Below are 18,004 nucleotides of genomic sequence, written 5' to 3' on the forward strand. Positions count from 1 at the left end.
CAGGGAGAAGGGGTGGTTGGATGGGGCAGGAGTCCCGGGGGCAGTAAGGAAGGAGAGAGGGTGTTGGATGGGGCGGTGGGGGGCAGTTAGGGGTCCGGGAGAAGGGGTGGTTGGATGGGGCAGGGGTCCGGGGGGGGGGACGTCAGGGGTGAGAAGCAGGGAGTGTCGGATAGGGGGCGGGGACAGGCCACACCTGGCTGTTTGGGGAAGCACAGTCTCCACTACCTGGCCCTCCATACAATTTCTGAAACCCAATGCGGCCCTCAGGCCAAAAAGTTTGCCCGCCCCTGCAATAGGAGGTAGGAATGAGGGAAGAAGTAGAGAAACTAAGGGCTTGTCTATACTGGCAAGTTTCTGCACAGTAAAGCAGCTTTTTGCACTGAAAGTGCAGACGTGTACGTACTGCCAAGCCACTTTATGCACAGAAACTCCTCAGTTGCAGCGTTGCAAAAAAAGCCACCTCTACGAGAGTCGTAAGGCTATTTGCACAGAGGCTCCAGCACTCTATTGTCACTGTAGACACTTGATTGATTTCTGTGCTGTAATTGGCCTCCAGAGCTGTCCCATAATGTCTCAAGTGACTGCTCTGCTCATTGTTTTGACCTCGACTGCCCTAGAGACATACGCCCCTCCCCTTTCAAAGCACCATTTCTGACAGCCCTTGCATGCTGTGCTGATCTGCTCTGGGACACAAAGCAAACCATTAATTTGGAATGCTCGTGCTGTTGGACACAGAGACAGGTGTCTGGGTGTGGGTGTATGAGAGAGAGAGATTGCAGTGCAGAGAGCCCAGGGAGGGAGGCACGGGCTGATGTTGAAATTTCCCCCTGCCTCTGGACTGGTTGCTTCCTGCCACTGTCTGAACTTACAAGGCAGCATGCTGACACACACTCTGTCCCCCAAAACACACTGTCTCTCTCTCCCCCTCCATACATACATATACACACACACACACACTCCTCCCCCCCTTCAGTTGAAAAGCAGTTGGCAATGTAGTAGGATGCCCCTGGAACAATGGGATTGGGAAACTAGCATCATGTGATGCTGTGCCTGTCCCATGAGGCATTGCAAACCCTTCCCAAAGCACTCTGCGGCCAGTTGCACAGTACGATGGCTACCACAATGCACTGTTGTCTTTGCCATTGAAAGAGCTGCTAATGTGGATGCGCTCCAGCATCACAAGGAGCACAGTGTGGACACGCAAGTGGTTTAATTTCAGCTTTTTAATAAAAGTGGCATAACTTGTGGTGCAGAAACTTGCCAGTATAGAGATACCCTTAGAGCATGGGTGCCAGGAGCTGTGTATTGAAATTCTTCTAAAATATGCCAAAGGCGACCTTAATTCCTGTGAAAATAGTTACATAATGGTCTATTATTTTACATTTGTATTAGAGTGTGTCTGATGTATAATTCTAACTGTAGGGGTACCCACAGGAAATCGTGTATATTTATTTTATAGTACTGGAATATGAAATGAGGAATGAAATGACATCATTAAAATTATTGTATTAAATTGTAGGATTGTTTTCTTTTCCTGTGTATAACCTTAAAGTGGAGCAGTCCAAAACCTACTAGAGTATATCATTAGACACAAATTATACCGAAGTCATATTCTGTTTGCTGGTTAGGCCTTTTTCATTATGAGGCACTCAGGCACCAGTGTAATGGTAACTGATTGGGATCTCATTGCCAAACAGAAGTGGAAAATAACTACTCTTTTAACCTAATTTTTCTCTGATGTATGTGGCTACAACCTCTTTAAAGAAAATGGGGCTGGCCATTTAACATATTACATGCTTTGGTTGCAGAGAAAGGCAAAGATGGTTTTGACCCCCATTCTCTGATTTTTTGTGTTAGCTCATCCCCTTCCAGTTCCCATCTCTCTTAAATTTGCCTCCTGAGAAACTAAATTATGAACTCTGTCCTGTGTACCAGTAACACAGCTGGGAGGCAAGATATCATTTCCCTTTGTAGTGCCATTGCTAACAATTCTCCTATGGTATGATATGCCTGATGCATATACTGGCACAGCTGTTGTGTGGAAATATATTGAATGATTACTGAAAATACATAGAATGCTCCACAGAAGCCATATGGATAAATATTCTCTCATGTTGTACATACCTGAGGGAATTTATTCTCTCCTGTTAGAATGGAATTGTAGTAAGTCCCTTCTAAACCAAACAATATATTTATACTTTTAAAAAACTGATTAAAAAAAACAATATGCTAAAATTACTTACAAAAATGATAGGTTCACTGTATATTCCAGTTTTTTATTATTATTATTATATAGCACTATAAAGGAAACGCACTGCAGGCTAAACTATAGCCATATTTTCCTATTTATCTTTCTGCTGTATTCATATTGAGTTCCATTCAGCCAGCCCTCCCTCTCAATGGGATTACTCAAATGCATAAAGTTAAGTACATGGATAAGTCTGTGTGGGAACAAGCCTTAATAAATCATTTTGACTCAGATAAACTACCACTAAGACATCTTAAAAGAGTTGCTGTGCTGTGGTTACCAAGGCCAATGGGATTCAATTCTTCATCACAATGCATTGTCTCTGCCACAGGTACTGTGACAAGGGTAAATTTGTTTAAGCATCCTTAGTGGTAGAAATTGGTCAAAACCTCAAGTTTTGCCACAAATATTTCTCAAGACTAAAACTTTGTTTTATTGTAGAACAGTGCCCAACAGTAAAAGAATGAGGCTTAGGGTTGGTCTACACTACCACATAAGTCGATATAGTTTATGTCACTCAGGGGTGTGAAAAAGCCACCCCTGCGAGTGACGCAAGTTACATTGACCTGTGTCGGCAGAAAACAGCTTCTGCCTCTTGTGGAGGCAGACTTGCCCTGAGAAACATCAAGTTAATATCCGCTAAGTTTAAGGCCTTGTTTTGGCAAATTGTTTCGGAGATGAAACAAAAATCTTTTCAGATGATACCACATAGCACCCACAATAATAAAGGGAAACAAAAGTGTCTTGATTAATCATTGTCCACTTCAGTAGTAAACAGACAAGCAGAAGGCCTTAGGTCCTGTGTTTACCACAGCTGTCTATAATGATCCTTCATTATAGCATTGACCTCAAACCACTGAGACACCACTTACTGAACTTCTGACTGTGTTCCTCTGACCTTGATAGTCCTGACTTTTAGTCAGTGCTATTACTGGAATTTATTTGTGCATTTATATATTTTTGTGATATTTCTTGGAGGTGTGGTCATCATAGAGCCCTCATCTGTGTTCTAGTTAATTTGTGGCTTTGAACAGAGGAGCTTCTGCCTCATGAGAGGGGAAAGTCATTTCAGTGCTTTGGCTGAGGTTTTACATAGAAGGACTTGCTTCCTTGAAATGTATGAAAATCTGAGGGAGAAAATGTAAGCAAGCTGACAATACTGGAAATTGTCCAAAGGAAAGGCCCTCCACTCTTGTCCAGGAAATCTGTTTTCTAATGTATTAGAAACTCTGGCATAGTTTAGGTAAATAAGCATGCTAAATTACTCTCCTACTATAGTTAATTATCTTGCACAGAAGTAGAGAGAAGCTGCTATAAGTTATTAGTAGAGTACATTGTTACTTTGTTTTTGACATTCACATGCTTCTTTTCAGATTGCTTCAGTACATCATTCAGACAAAAAGAATATCAAAGCATGGTAGTTTTGTGTTGCTTCAGTGCTTAACTTCAGTCAGGATATTAAAAATATTATTTTAGTTAATCAGACATTATGAAGCTCTGCCTGAAGGCAGTAAAATCAAACAGCTGTGTGCTTCTTATATAATATAATTTTGTTGAGTTTATCTATTCGTATTTCATCATCTGCAGAAATAGGTATCTCTCCACCAGGCCATGAGTATTTTCATTGTTGTTATTATTATGATAGTTTCTGCTCTGCAGTCTTTCAAGCTGCAATGTATAAGTTTAAACTTCATTGCAAATAGTTTACACTACTTAGAAAAGGAGGGTTTCTTTAAAAACAATTAAATTACATTTGTGATTATTTAAGAAGCAGGTGCAGAAATCAGGGAAGATGGCAGACTATTTTTTTCACATTCTTTTGATTTTGGTTTAAAGTCTGTTAGAAGTTCTCTGCTGTGAGTTTATTATTGTGATTGCTTCTTTGAAGTTTAACTTCTGGGAGCAAAAATATGAATTTTGACTTGAATTGGAGATACAGGTGGTCTGCTGTTTTGAAATTCAGGCTGAAGCTCTGTCATGTTGGACGCCCAAAATCATTGGTCTTAAACTTTTTACCCCTGGTGATTTCTGTAGCTTGAGTCATATTCATATATTTGCTTCTGTCACTTGGCAGAAAAGCTGAAGATTTGCACTTATCTTTGCTACAAGCCTACTTTTTAAACTGAGAAAACAGAGGGTTGAGAAACATTTAGAAAATGGGGTAAAATGATGACCAAGAAAGCAAGGTCATGTTGAGAAAGTCCTTGCTGAAGTGTTTTCTTGGATGGTTCAACCAGAATGGGAGGGGTGTTCTATTCAGAATTGCTGCTGAAAGTGTTGTGGAAAGGTAGGTCTTCCTTTCAGTGTGTCACATTATCTCAAATCAGATGGACCAGATAACTTCTTAAGGTCCCTTTCAACCCACATTTCTGTAATTCTGTGAAGTCCCAGACAAGCCAGTTTAGGATTGCCAACTTTCTAATTGCACAAAACCAAACACCCTTGCCCCACCCCTGCCCCTTCTATGAGGCCTTGCCCCCACTCACTCCAGCCCCCGTCTGTCTGTCACTCGCTCTCCCCCACCCTCAGTCACTTTCATTGGGTTGGGACAGGGGGCTGGGGTGCGGGAGTGGGTGAGAGCTCCAGCTGGGGGCGCAGGCTCTGGGGTGGGGCTGGGGGCAAAGAGGTTTGGGGTGTAGAAGGGGGCTCAAGGCTGGGGCAGGCGGTTTGGGATGTGGTGCAGGGTGCGGGAGGTGGTGTGGACTCTGGGAGGGAGTTACGGTGCGGGAGTGGGTTCCGAACTTGGGCAGGGGGTTCAGGGTGTGGGCTCCGGCCAGGTGGCGCTTACTTTAGGCAACTCCCCGTCGGCGGCACAGCGGGGCTAAAGCAGGCTCCCTGCCTGCCCTGGCTCCCCGCTGCTCCAGGAAGCGGCTGGCATGTCCGGCCCCTAGGCGAGGGGGCACTGCCTGCACCCGCAGCTTCCATTGGCCGCAGTTCCCGGCCAATGGGAACTGCCAAGCTGGCGCTCAAACCAGGGGCAGCGTGTGGAGCTTCCCTGATCGCCTCTGTGTCTTGGGGCCACGGGGACATACCGTCTGTTTCCACAAGCTGTGCGGAGCCAGGGTAGGCAGGGAGCCTGCCTTAGCCCTGCTGCGCTGCTGACCGGATTTTAACGGCCTGATCAGAGGTGCTGACCAGAGCCACCAGAGTGCCTTTTTGACTGGGTGTTCTGATCAAAAATCAGATGCCTGGCAACCCTAGGCCAGTTATGCAGCTATATCCTGTACTTGTTTGTGGAATGCATTTTGCTTCAGGAACAAAATTTTGTAACTGTTATGGAAATTTGGGCTACCATTCAATTTTCGAGAATGCTTACAAATAAATTACAATCCTGCTTTACGCTGCCATCAAATATTTTATGCTGCCATCAAATACTATTTTAAACTGTTTAAAACCAGATGAATGAGCTTGCCTTGGAGTATACATGCTTTACTATGATAATGTAAGAGATGGTTTTGGGTTGCACATATGGATGTATTCCAACAACTAAGGAAAAGCCAGTTGATGGACAGTAGAAAAAACAGCCTCACAAGACTCTGAAGGACTGTACAGAGATTTCATGCTTTACCTAACACAGTAATTTACTTATTCTCCCTGTTGAGATTACTTGTTCTTCTCTCCATCTTCATTTTCTTTGTTTAACGTGAGGAAATTATTTTCACATATTTGAAGACAAAATTATTTGCTTAGGTCTTGACTGACACATTCTAACACATTCAACTTTAATGTCAGCATTAACAGGCATGGTGGGAGCACAATGTGAAGAAAGTGCAAGTGCCAGACGCAGGAGTAGCTCTTCATACAGGGTGAAAGAGCTATTTTGGGCCATTGTAACTGGTAGCCTCTCCATGGGAACAAACCCTTCTTCTTCCCCTCTCCCCTAGACATAAAGGTGTGGGGGGGTGGAGCCGGGGTAAACCCTGAGGCAAGGGCGCGCAGCCCACAGAGGACTGGAGGTGGGCCAAAGACTCTTCCTTTTGTGGGGATGTTGGACACGTATATTTTGTTGAGCGCTGTTACCCCTGAAGGGGACGGACTCACCTGATGACCTGGCCACAGGGCCAAGTCACTACCTACTGGAAGAGGGACTGCCACAGTGCTGGAGTGACTGCTGGCAAGGGATGCCAGAGACAGGGAGAGCTGGGACTCAGTGACCTAACCAGTAGGTGGCATCCCTGGAGAGCCCAACCCATCACATGTGTACACACAGTTTGGTTTGCAAGTTGCATTATAATTGATAATTCCACAGTCTAATTTAAGGAAAAAAATGTGATGGGGTAAAATAAAAGGAGACAAATTAGGTAAATTTAAATATATCTGTCATTTGAACCCTTGTAGTTATTAAAAGCTCCACATACAGATGATTTTGGTATGTTGTAAAAAGTGGCCCTTCAGAAATCTCTCTGGGATGTAAACACTGTACTGTAGCTCTGCTTTAGAGTTTACTTTAGAAGGCTACAAAGTGTCATGTATTTAAACCCTCAGAGGGACTGATGGTAACTCTTAGATCTCAGAAGTTTCACCACACTGTTATTTTCCTCATTCCCTCTTGTTGAGCTTACCAGTGTTTAGAAGAAGTGGTGGGGAGAAATCCAGTGGTGTGTGTTATTTAATGTCTGGAACGGATGCACAGTCATTCCATGCAGAATTTATGAACAAGGATTTTTGGGCAGATGGTGAAAAGACCTCACATTGAACAGTTAGCTGTACTACAGGTGCCGCTTGCATGAAGCTGTTGCTCTCAATGGGGCATCTGCAGAGTGTGGGGAGATTGTGCTTGTTTTGCTAGTTGGCTCATTTCCTATAATGCTCTCTTAGCCCTTTAACTAATGAGAACATTTTATTAAGTGTTTCCTTTGGCATTTCATAAAGAAAATACCATATTGCGAATCATCCTGAAAAACTAGAACGTTCCTAAAAGCACAGGAAATACCCTCTTTTATTTATAAGTTTTGGAAATGCTGGAAAAGGTTATTTTTGTGTTATTTTCTATATAGTGTATATACAAAACAAACACTAAAGTAAAAGAACTTTATGCTTGAGGTCAACTCAAAAAAATCTCAAAATTAATTATTATGGAGAAAGGTAAGGCTTCCAAAGTGACTTTTTCCAGGTGTTATAGTTTACATTTCCAGCTGGTCTTATTGTTTGAGATTAGTCACATGGTATTGAATCTACTTTCCTGACTCTACAAGCCTTCCCCAGGAGATCAGAAGGAGTAACAGAAGTCATTGTTTTTCAGAGGGAGTGACAGCAACATGGAGTGGCTCTTTCCTGCCCTGTGTGGGGAAGACTCACTTGTCATCTCCACTCTCTTGCCTCTTGAAGAAACCAGCAGACAGACAAGAGTAGTCACAGCAGTGGGGGAGAAGTGGGAGGATGAGCAAGCCTGTATAGTGCTTTTGTGAATAATGTCTGCTAGAACATAGGAAATATGTTCATAGGAGAACATCAAAATAATTTCAAATGTGATTGGTTCTTTACTTGAACCTGTTCTTTACACATGCCAGGTTTATGCATTATCTTGCCATGTTACTTGGATTCCCCCCCCCCCTTTTTTTGTTTTTGTTTTTGTTTTGTTTTGTTTTGTTTCATCTCAATAGGTATTGCCTAGCAGAAACCTCTCAAGGGGCTGAATGCACAAAAAGAGTTAGGCACCTAAGTCCCTGTTTTGATTTCATTGCAATGCATACAACTCCTGCTGAACCCTTAGGTGCCTAACCTTACTTGAAACCTAAGTTTTTGCAGTAAAAATTCCCTAGGTGCCTATGTTTCTGCTTCTGGTTATGAGCACTGCTACCTCCTTCTGGGTGCCCCGGCCCCATCTCACGCCCAAGCCTCAGAGTGATTAACAAACCAGGGGAAGATAGGTGTTTGGCTGTCTAAGTGCATGCAGAGCATCATGACATCTAACTCCTTTTGTGCATTCAGGCCTAGATGCTAAACTTATCAGATCCATTTTTTCACAAATGAGTGTGAGATATAATAACCTGGAAGCATACTCTACATTTTTCCAAAAGTGCAGATTGTGAATATTGTCATATATTGTAAAAGTTACAAAGACTGCACTTGTTCATTACATCCTATACATTGTGCAGATTTCACATAAAGTGACATTGCATTTAAACCTTCAGATATATTAGGGTTTTTTTGTTTGCTAAGCACCTCAACATCTGTTAAATATTTATAGGTGAGGCTAGTAGCACAGCCTATTATTAAGGCTGCCTGAGACTTCTCATTATAAGATCCCATTTTCAGTTACTTTTCACTTTTCCAAACTTCAAGCATTTGGGCTGAAATTTTCCATGCTGGGTATCTGCCTCAGGCTGAATTTTTTGGAAAGTTTCAGTCAAATTGGTTCCGCCATTTCAGAGAATGAAGCTAGCGTTGTTTTGCCATTAACAAAAATACCTTTCCAACTTTTTCTGAGACTCTCTAATGCCCCCATGCTTTAGAGCAGGGACTTAAAATTTGGCAGGAGGTGGCCTTTGTGTCTCAGATGTGCCAATGGCTGTTCCTGTGAAAATCTGTCCACATTTGGTCAAATTTTAAGCCTTTGAAAAATCTCAGTTCACACATGCCATTGCTCAGTAGAGATGCTTTTGTTTAGCAGCTAAAATTTCTGAAGATTGTCTCATCACTGTGCATGCCTTGGTCTCTCGCAGCTCCTGGTATGACCAGACGTTGCACTTGCTATTCCCAGAGAACAGCTGAGCATGCTCCAGAACAGGGCTTACAGGGATGCAACCAAACTTTGCTTCTATTTCTTTTCCATGCTAGGATAGGGCCGGGCACCAAAACTGAGAACATGGAACCTGTGTCTTCTGTGCTCTCAGTGATCCCCATTCTGGTGCCCAGACAGCATAGATGAGGGACCTGCTTGACTTGACTATATAGGGGACAAAAGCTAGTCAATGGTGGAGGGAAAGGAGTAGTTTGGGACAAGGACTTGATCAGACTGAGACTGGAGTGAGGGAGAAGATAGATGCTGGGAGCTGGGGGAGGGCAGGGAGACTGATACGGGAAGCGAATGGAGGAAAGAGATGCCTGTAAGTGAGTTGGTGGTGGGGAACACTGGTAGGGGAGGGGAAGACAGTGACTGCCTGTCCAAGATGACTGAGACAGGGAACCAATGGGGGAGGGGGAATGGGACACATCTCTGAAAACAAACTGGAGTGCAGGGGGAGAACTGAGACTGGCTGGGCACAGAGATTTGGACAAAGAGCCAGGAAGGGAGGATATTATTAAGGATGGGAGAGTGGGGGAGATTGGATGAGGAGCCTTGGGAGAGAGACTGGGACAGGGAGCCAGGGGCGGGATAACATTAACTTATCCAAAGTTATGGAAAGAAGAGAAGAATCTCCCAAACATGACACTGTTGAAAGCTTTAAGAATTCCTATAAGATGAGATTCATGTTCATGGTAATTCTTGATGTAAATGTGGGTGTTTAAAAAATGGAAAAGAATAATAAAGGGATTAGAGGAGTATTATGGTTAATTTGGAAGGAATCTTTGCTCATTATCTGAGGTGAATTTGAGTAAAGTGGCAGAAAAGAAGTTTTAATAAGAACATTCTGGAAAAGTGCAGTCTCTCTACTTGAAAGGGATTTCTAATGGCATCTCTTTTTTACACCTTTTTCTCACTGAGAAAGTCCATTCCAAGTAGGAGAATTGAACTTGAATGAATGTATTAATTTGCTATTAATTTGCCTTCTGGTGCTGACTTTGGCTTTGTATAGCCAGTACTTAAAGAATAGACTCTTTCATTAATTTGTCCTAACAAGCATGATTTCAGCAGATGAAAGTGAATTCCTTGATGACACATACATTACTGCAGGTGTAGGGTGGAGTCTGTGTGAAATGTTAGAGACAAGCACAGCATGTTGTACAGCAATAAAAAATGGAAAGTCTGTGTATATCAGGAATGTCAGGTTCAGTTGTGCTTTCTGTTAGACTATAATTATGATTTAGAGAAATGGTATAAGCCAAGAAAAGGACATAATCATTTTTAAAATGTTATTTATGTTATGAGAGCTCAATAGATCATTAATGACAGATACTTTTCTTTAACATCACTGTATATTGGAATGCATCCCTGAATGTATAGAGCTGAGGATCTTCATTCAATCAAGCTTATTTCCCTGCTGTTTCATTCTGCCCCTCATTAAACTACCATTCATGGAGACAAAGGATTTGGGAAACTAGAAGAGTGCCTTACTTCCCTGCCTTTTGTTTGGTTTTGAAGTTTTAGGATGTAAATTTAGTTTGCTAATAAATGAGGATTTAAGCAGCACTGCTTGGGGCCAGAGGACATGCAAGCTTCTTCCCATTGCTCTGCTGATAAGAACCTGATCCAAAGGCCATTGAACTCTTTCCACCTGTCTTCTCCTTTCTATTCCTGAGCCCACCATGAGCAGAGCGTAAGGCTACCACAGTGCTGCTCCTTAAGAAAAATTTGAAGTGGGTTGATATACTGATGGTTTGGAAAAGAAACTTTGTATCAGAATGTTTCACTACATTCATCTTTACAATGAGTGTGCAGTAGTTTGGCTTCAGAGTGGCAACCCACTCTACCAGGTAAAGAGAGGCTGTGTGCAATTTAAAAACATTTTTCTGCAAAGCAAACTTCTTCACTTCAGTTTTAAATGATATTTCAAATATTACTAAGCCTGAGAAAATATAATAAATATAATTTACTTCTGTTTATATTGGTTTTTTTTTTTTACTTGTTGCATTGCTCTCAGGTGAGATGATGAAAGCAGATATCAATTTTACTTTTGTTTCTCTTCATGGTATCTTTCTGGAGCTTTCTGGTTCACATAAACTAACACCAGCTGTAATATTTTCACTGCAAATACTGTGGAATAATATTAAAATTAATACTGTTTTAAGGGGATTTTTAGTGTTTCCTGAAAATGTTTTTATTTTGATTTTGTAAAATTTTGTTTTTACTAAGAATGACCCTCCTTCTTTAAAATAATAACAGTAATAATAATTTGCTGAATGGTAAAGGTTAGAAATGGTGACAGTTAATGTATCCTCATTCCTACAGAGCAAAAATATATCTAGAGATGTGCTCTCTCTCTCTTTTAAATGTGAGGTGTTCTCTCTCTCTCTCTCTCCAATATAGTCCCTGAACACTCATTATATAATTAGCTAAAATGAACAAATTCTTTTATTGTAGTGGTAGACTAGACAAGGTCTAACTACTACTACTTTTATGAGTGCTGGTCCATATGTGTGTTCCACACGTGTGTACACATATGCGCCATGCGCCTCAGTCCAGAAGTTTTTCCAAGCAATGGCCGCTGACCCGCACATGTGCAGTGTCTCTGCTCATGCTCCCGACTGAGGGTGTCGGGTGGTGTGGGTCGATGCCAACACTTCTTAATTTTGTCCCAGAAAACTCTCAATGGGAAAATCATGTGAGATACCAACAGCACGGCTACCATTTTCATTGTTTACCTCTTCTTTATTCATCTCTTCTTATGTTGCTTCTCTCACACACACACACACGCACACAGACACACGCCTTTTTTTTCAGGATCTGTATTCACCAAAAGAAGTTCAGTACTTTAAGCAGAGAAGTGCTTTCCTTGTACAGTGTCATTAGTTTCCTGCTGCATCATCTTCCATGTGTAATTGAGTCATGCGCCTGATTCAACAATCCATTTATGCATGTGACAGGGTTGCCAACTCTTGCAGTCCTAGCGCATGCCTTGCTCTATATGGCAAGGTTTTTTTTAAAGACCCAGTTGCTGTATTCAAGAGATTGCATGAAAATCTCATCTTTCATTTCACAAAGAAAGTACATTTCCAGCTCTTGTGGTTGTAGAGAAAAGCTTTTTTTTAAAAAGGACCAGAGTGCATTGCAAAAGCTCAGAAACCAGAAGACACATAAAAAGAACCCTAAATGTATTATTTTTTAATCCTCTCATGATTTTTAAGTCAATCACATGATTTTTGAGGGGACTTGACTCATGATTTTAGAATGCCGAAGGTTGGCATTACTGCTTCCTTAACTTGAAGTACATGAGTAGTTCCATTGAAGTCAATGAGACTGCTCACATGCTTTAGTGCTTTGCTTGATCAGGATTTAATTGCTGCTAACATCAATTGCCCTTCTCATGTCCATCACCTAAGCTGCACCTAGGATCCAGCACCCTTTGAAATCAATAGAAAGACTCCCATTGATTTAAATGGGTATAGGATTGGGCCTGTGGGTAAGTGGCAAATTAGCCACTGGGAAACAGGTTAGGCTGTTTGAGTACTAGGCACTAAGGTTGTGGGAAATATTGTTGCTGATGACAGTGAGGGAGTAGTACTTGTGTAGTAGTTGTATATGGTATAGAAATGCATGTAATGAAAACATTAATTAGAATAACAATAGTTCTGGGTGGATACAGTTATAAACCAAGTAGGCAGTGGCCAGGATTTCACATACACAAGAGAGATTCTCAGAGCTTTCTATTACAAATTAGTGTTGGGCAGTTCCACGTAGTCACCCCCATTCATTTTCTCTCTTTCTGTTCTGAGGGAATCCTGTTCTTTGTTTAGGAGAAATGTAAATATTTAAATTCTTCAGAACATGTGTCTTTATATTTAAAAACAGTGACAGAGAATCCAGCATTTGTTCCCTCAGCAAATGTCCAAGTTATATCCTGGAAGGTTTACTTTTTGTCCTAACAAGATAATGTAGCTGAGGATAAACAATTGTTCACTGTCTTGGATACTTCTTCCCTGCCCCGTTAAACAGCCCAGCTGTGCTACCTCTGCTTATATTTTCTTTACTTTACATGGATTGCAAGAGCCAATGGCCTCATGATGGACTTCTTTTTGCTACTTAATGTTGAAATACTTGATTGCAATCAATTCATTGGCTATTTTCATACAGTAGCAGGAGTTCTGTTTCATATAATTCCTCGGAATTTCTATGCCCAGGTGCAGATGCTCACAGAGACTGCCAATCCAGGAGAGTTGTCATTGTTGTTATAACTGGATTTTGATAGCCTATCTTTTCAAAACACATAGCTGTCTTCCCCGGCAATTTTCAAGCTGAGTACTGCCTTAAATCTCAGGCAAAAGGGCTTAGCTTGCTGATATTTCAAGGAGAAATTGGAATTCCAATCCGATGTGTTGTACATAATTGATAGTGATTGATAAAAGACAGCTAGCACCTGCAGGTCCTTTCTTTCTGCTGTATAAACAGGCTTGTAAGGAGTTCAAGAAAGAGAGCTGTTAAAATTATTTTTTCCCTCTTGTAATTTGGATTGGTGCATCATATTCCTGTCTTTGTATCTTCAAAATCAGGATTAGTGGTGTTTACCCAGAAAGACGATTTATATTCATGATGATTAGTTGGGAGTGGAATGCATTGAAATCCATCCTGTTCAACACATAACTGTGTATTCAGCCAATTGCCAGTTAAGATCACCAACAGAATTCTCCTGGTGTCTTCACTCCTGAAATAAATTACTTTGGCTGGTTGCTTGTTTCACCATTATGCATCTGCTGGGTGGAACTCATTGACTATTGACATTGGGAGTATCAATATCTATCCCTTGTTTAATTCTGCATTTAAGATGTGTTTGCTTTACTCGCCTCTATCTGAGTTTAACTAATTATTACCTCTGGGGGGATGGATTATTTAATTTTACTGTTGTAATTATAAAGCACTTTGAGATGATTCCGAATGATAAATCCACCAGAAAAAGTTTAAACTGTAAATCTCTTGTTAACAGTCCAGGCTCAACATTTGAGTTATTACGGGAAAGTGGGGCAGAATACCAGTCCCTAAAATACAATGTAATTGCAGCTGCGATAGTTAATAACCATATCTTTGATTGCAGCATCAGAAAGAATACCCAGCCTGAAGAAGTGTAGCTTGAGCTGCAGGGTATGAGAGGGTACAGGACAACAATGTAGCACTGACATCTATTTTGTCATTCTGCAGACCACTTCACAAGGGTGACATCCTCTCATGAGCCCACCTCCCATCCAAAATGTCCTACTCCTTGGTTCCTCGAATCCTTGTTCTGCAGACTACCAGGAAAGGACAATTCACCTCTACCCTGATATAACGTGACCTGATATAACACAAATTCAAATATAACACGGTAAAGCAGTGCTCCGGGGGGACGGGGCTGCGCACTCCGGCGGATTAAAGCAAGTTCGATATAAGGCAGTTTCACCTATAACACAGTAAGATTTTTTGGCTCCTGATGACAGCGTTATGTCAGGGTAGAGGTGTAGTTTAAAAACCCTCATCTTACACAATTACGCCATGTATAAATTACACGCAAACTACATCAGAAGAACACTTTTAAGGTTGCAAAATTAAGCACTCCAAAGTTAGGAAATCCCAGAATTAATGTTGCCTATGCAACCTTAATTCAGTCCCCTCGTGCAGGAATTGACTACAGGATGTATGCATGCCAGTTTCTGCATGCAATCTTCTCTAGCCACAGTCAGCTCCCTAGTTCCCAGGGTTGTGAAGTACCTTGCCACCACCTGCCCTTAGAGTAAGGAAGTCTTGTCTGTGCCTGCTGTGGATAACCTCTCTGAAACTACCAGCCTCTGACAACACAAGTACTGCCTTCCATGCCTCTGCAGGCCTTATTCTCTCTGTACAGGTGAGTAATAAGCACACATCAACCCGGGAGTCCTCTGAGCATCCCTCCGGAGTGTTCATGCCCTGTTTGACTAAACAGTCACGGAACTCTCAAATTTGCTACTCCCAAAGGAATAGAACACAAGATTCAATTCAGATTCTACTTAACACACAGTTTGAATGGCCGCAGGACTGGCTCTGAGCAATCATACGGTAATTTTAAGTCCCCAAAAAACACATTCTATTCTATTCTGTTTTTTACATATTCTTATACCGCACTTATCTCTGTATTATCCTAGTGTCTTTCAGTAGTGTATTAAGCAATGTGACTAAAGTGTGATATTTGTTCTCTCCTTTTCTCCCCAAGGGAGAAAATGTGAGCAATGGACTGTTTGGTTTGGGAATTTTTTCTTTTACATACATATAATGTGCATATGCACACACATGCTGCTGTATATTTATGTCAGAGAAGACAAGGTCAAAGAAATGCACCTTGCACTTAGAGCGGAAGGTAGTGAGGTTTGTAATGGTCCTGTGGGAGTTCCACAATTTTTGGCCAGCCTCTGAGAAATTTCCGTCTCCTGCAGTTTTAAGGCTATATTTCAAAGGGCCTCTGAAAATCTGCCAGCAGATTATGTAAAGATTATGTAACTATATCAGTTTGCTAGGGCAAAACCCCATGTTTAAGCAGCCATATTAGCTATGTGAGCATATTTTCTTACAGCATTTGGAAACATATAGCTTCATATACAGAACTGACTTCCAGAACTTATGGCAAAAGGTCAAAGTGTTGGGTGGTAAGTTTTTGCCTTGCATGTGTGTGAATCAGAGATATCCAAAGCTCAGCCATTTTGGTTTTCAGGTCATCCTTGTGAACCTCTTATTGATTGAAGTCATGTGAATTTCCAAACCTGGGTTTTTCATGTCCTTTTCTTTGTTTCAGGGTTTTCTTGTTTTTTTTTTTTTTTTTTTTTTTGTCTTTTTAATGAAAACTTCACACAGCTCTAGTGCATATGTTTCTATTTTTATGTCTGCTAACTGGTGGTCACAGGCTGAAGTGGACTTGTTCATTTGTTAAGTAGGATTGTTTCATTACAGATTTCTTTTTAATGGTGAAATAATTTTATTTATTCTTAATGTATATAATCTTGTAAATGCATTACTAATTCTGTAAACCATATTATGATATTGTACATGCTGTATAAAGAATGCTATATAAAATAAAGGTGATTATTATGTTATTACTATCATTATTATCCATGCAAAGATTTTATCATGTATTTACATAATAGTTGCTACTGGATTTCATGTCCTATACAAATATATTCAGCAAGTTGTTAACTGTTGGCGGAGTCTACTGAGGATCTATTTTTATCATTTCTACCGAGAGCTGGTACAATGTAGGAAATCTCCATCTTTAGGAATGTGTGTGTTATTTGTTGGAATGGCTATGACTGTGATAAATTCCTTTTGGCATTCATGTGGCTGAGGTGTGTGCTGCCACAGGTGTTGTCATTTACCGTTATTTGACAATTTAATATTTTTCTTTCCATTCAAAGGCCTTTAGCCAGCTGAAATATTTGTTTTGGTTAAAATCACCTTTGAATTTGCTGTATGTTGTTTTTAAAAGTGGAGTGCGGAGAAACAATGGCTGAAGGAGAATATATTGTAAGGGTATTCCTTGGACTTTCTAAGGGCCTGATGTTGCAGTGTGCTGGGCATTTTGTAGGAGGAGAGGAATGCCCTGGACTTCTGTGAGTAGGGAGAACTCAGAACCTGGGAGTATCGGGCCCTAAAGAAAGAAGCTGCACACTTGGCTTTTGTGAGTAAAGATAAACTGGTAATGAGGGCTTCAGGAATTAGTGGGGGCTCTTAGTGCAGTGTAGGAAGGGCAGCTGACAGCTCAGGTACCTTTCTTCCTAAAAAGATGGTCATTGCAGGAATGCTTCAAAAGCTTGACACCTTGTTTTCAGCCTCAGTTCTGTCCCAAGTCTAGAATTGGCAGCCTATTAACCTTCACTTTCTTACCATAATCAGCCATGAAAAAAGCATTTCTTTGACAGTGGCCCCTGGGGAATGCTGGGACTGAAGTTATTGTTAAAGACAGATAATTCGGTGAAACAGAATAATAATAAAATGAACCTGAAGGTCTCTGTTTTGTGCCAGGAATGTCAGAATTATAACTCTTTTCAGAATTTCCTGTGGGCTTTTGCTGCTGACAAAAATGGTGCCGTTTTAGAACACAGTGTTTAGAGTGCAGTTCTAACAGATTGAAATAGTCTCACAATAGAAATGCACTCTCTTTAAAATCAAAATAATGTCAAAAGTGGCTTACCACAGGCACATTTTAGCTGTTCAGTAAAGAAAAGTTGTTTTATTTTTCATAAACTTGACCTTGCTTTTTAAATATGTATTTTTAATGGCAAGTTATGGCATGTTGTTGCAGTACCCATTCTACTACAATCACAGTGAGCAATGTAAATCTCATTGCCCGAATGTGCAGCACAAAGATGAATTGATTGTGCTGAAGAATAGCATGTTCAGCCTCCTGTTTTGTTTGGCATCATGCGAGCTGACCTCTGGAAAGCAGCTACATTTTTGCCAGTAGTCAGGTAAAAAATCTTAGATGCTAGTCCTGTTTGTTCAACAACTTAAAGGGATTCTCTTTGATTGTTCACCAACTGCCCACAGGATCTATTAGCACAGTGGTTTTCCAACATTTTAGGCTGCGTACCCCTTTTCAAATAATGTAGTCTACCACATACCCTCCCATCTAAGATAGGGTCATAACATACCTATGAAAAGACTCTAATCCTTGTTGGTAAATATTTAAAATGTGAATGCATGTGTGTTTTTTTCTATGCACTTGCAGAGATCTGAATGAAAATTTGACCTTTTATATTTTCTGAAATTCAGTTTAGCATGTTAGAGCTTTTGATGCTTCAGAAAAAAAAATCTTTGACTAATGTTGTTCGGTGGCTTTCAAATCCTATATTTACTGCCAGTTTTCAGATCTTTGTCTTTATTAAAAGGGCCATTTGCATGATTGAATAAACAGAATCTTTGCCGTCACCTCTGAACTCCCAGCCTGTAGCTGCCACTCTCCAGCCACCCAGCTCCGAAGGCAGAGCAGAAAGCGGCGGCTG

General features: G+C 41.0%; 1 protein-coding gene across 10 annotated transcripts in view; it reads left to right on the forward strand.

Annotated features, from left to right (window-relative positions):
* Positions 1–18,004, forward strand: part of FHOD3 (formin homology 2 domain containing 3) — a 644,613-nt gene that overhangs the window by 360,593 nt on the left and 266,016 nt on the right. The window lies entirely within an intron of this gene.

The sequence above is a fragment of the Trachemys scripta genome, chromosome 2, assembly GCF_013100865.1.
Source record: "Trachemys scripta elegans isolate TJP31775 chromosome 2, CAS_Tse_1.0, whole genome shotgun sequence".
NCBI lineage: Eukaryota > Metazoa > Chordata > Testudines > Emydidae > Trachemys > Trachemys scripta.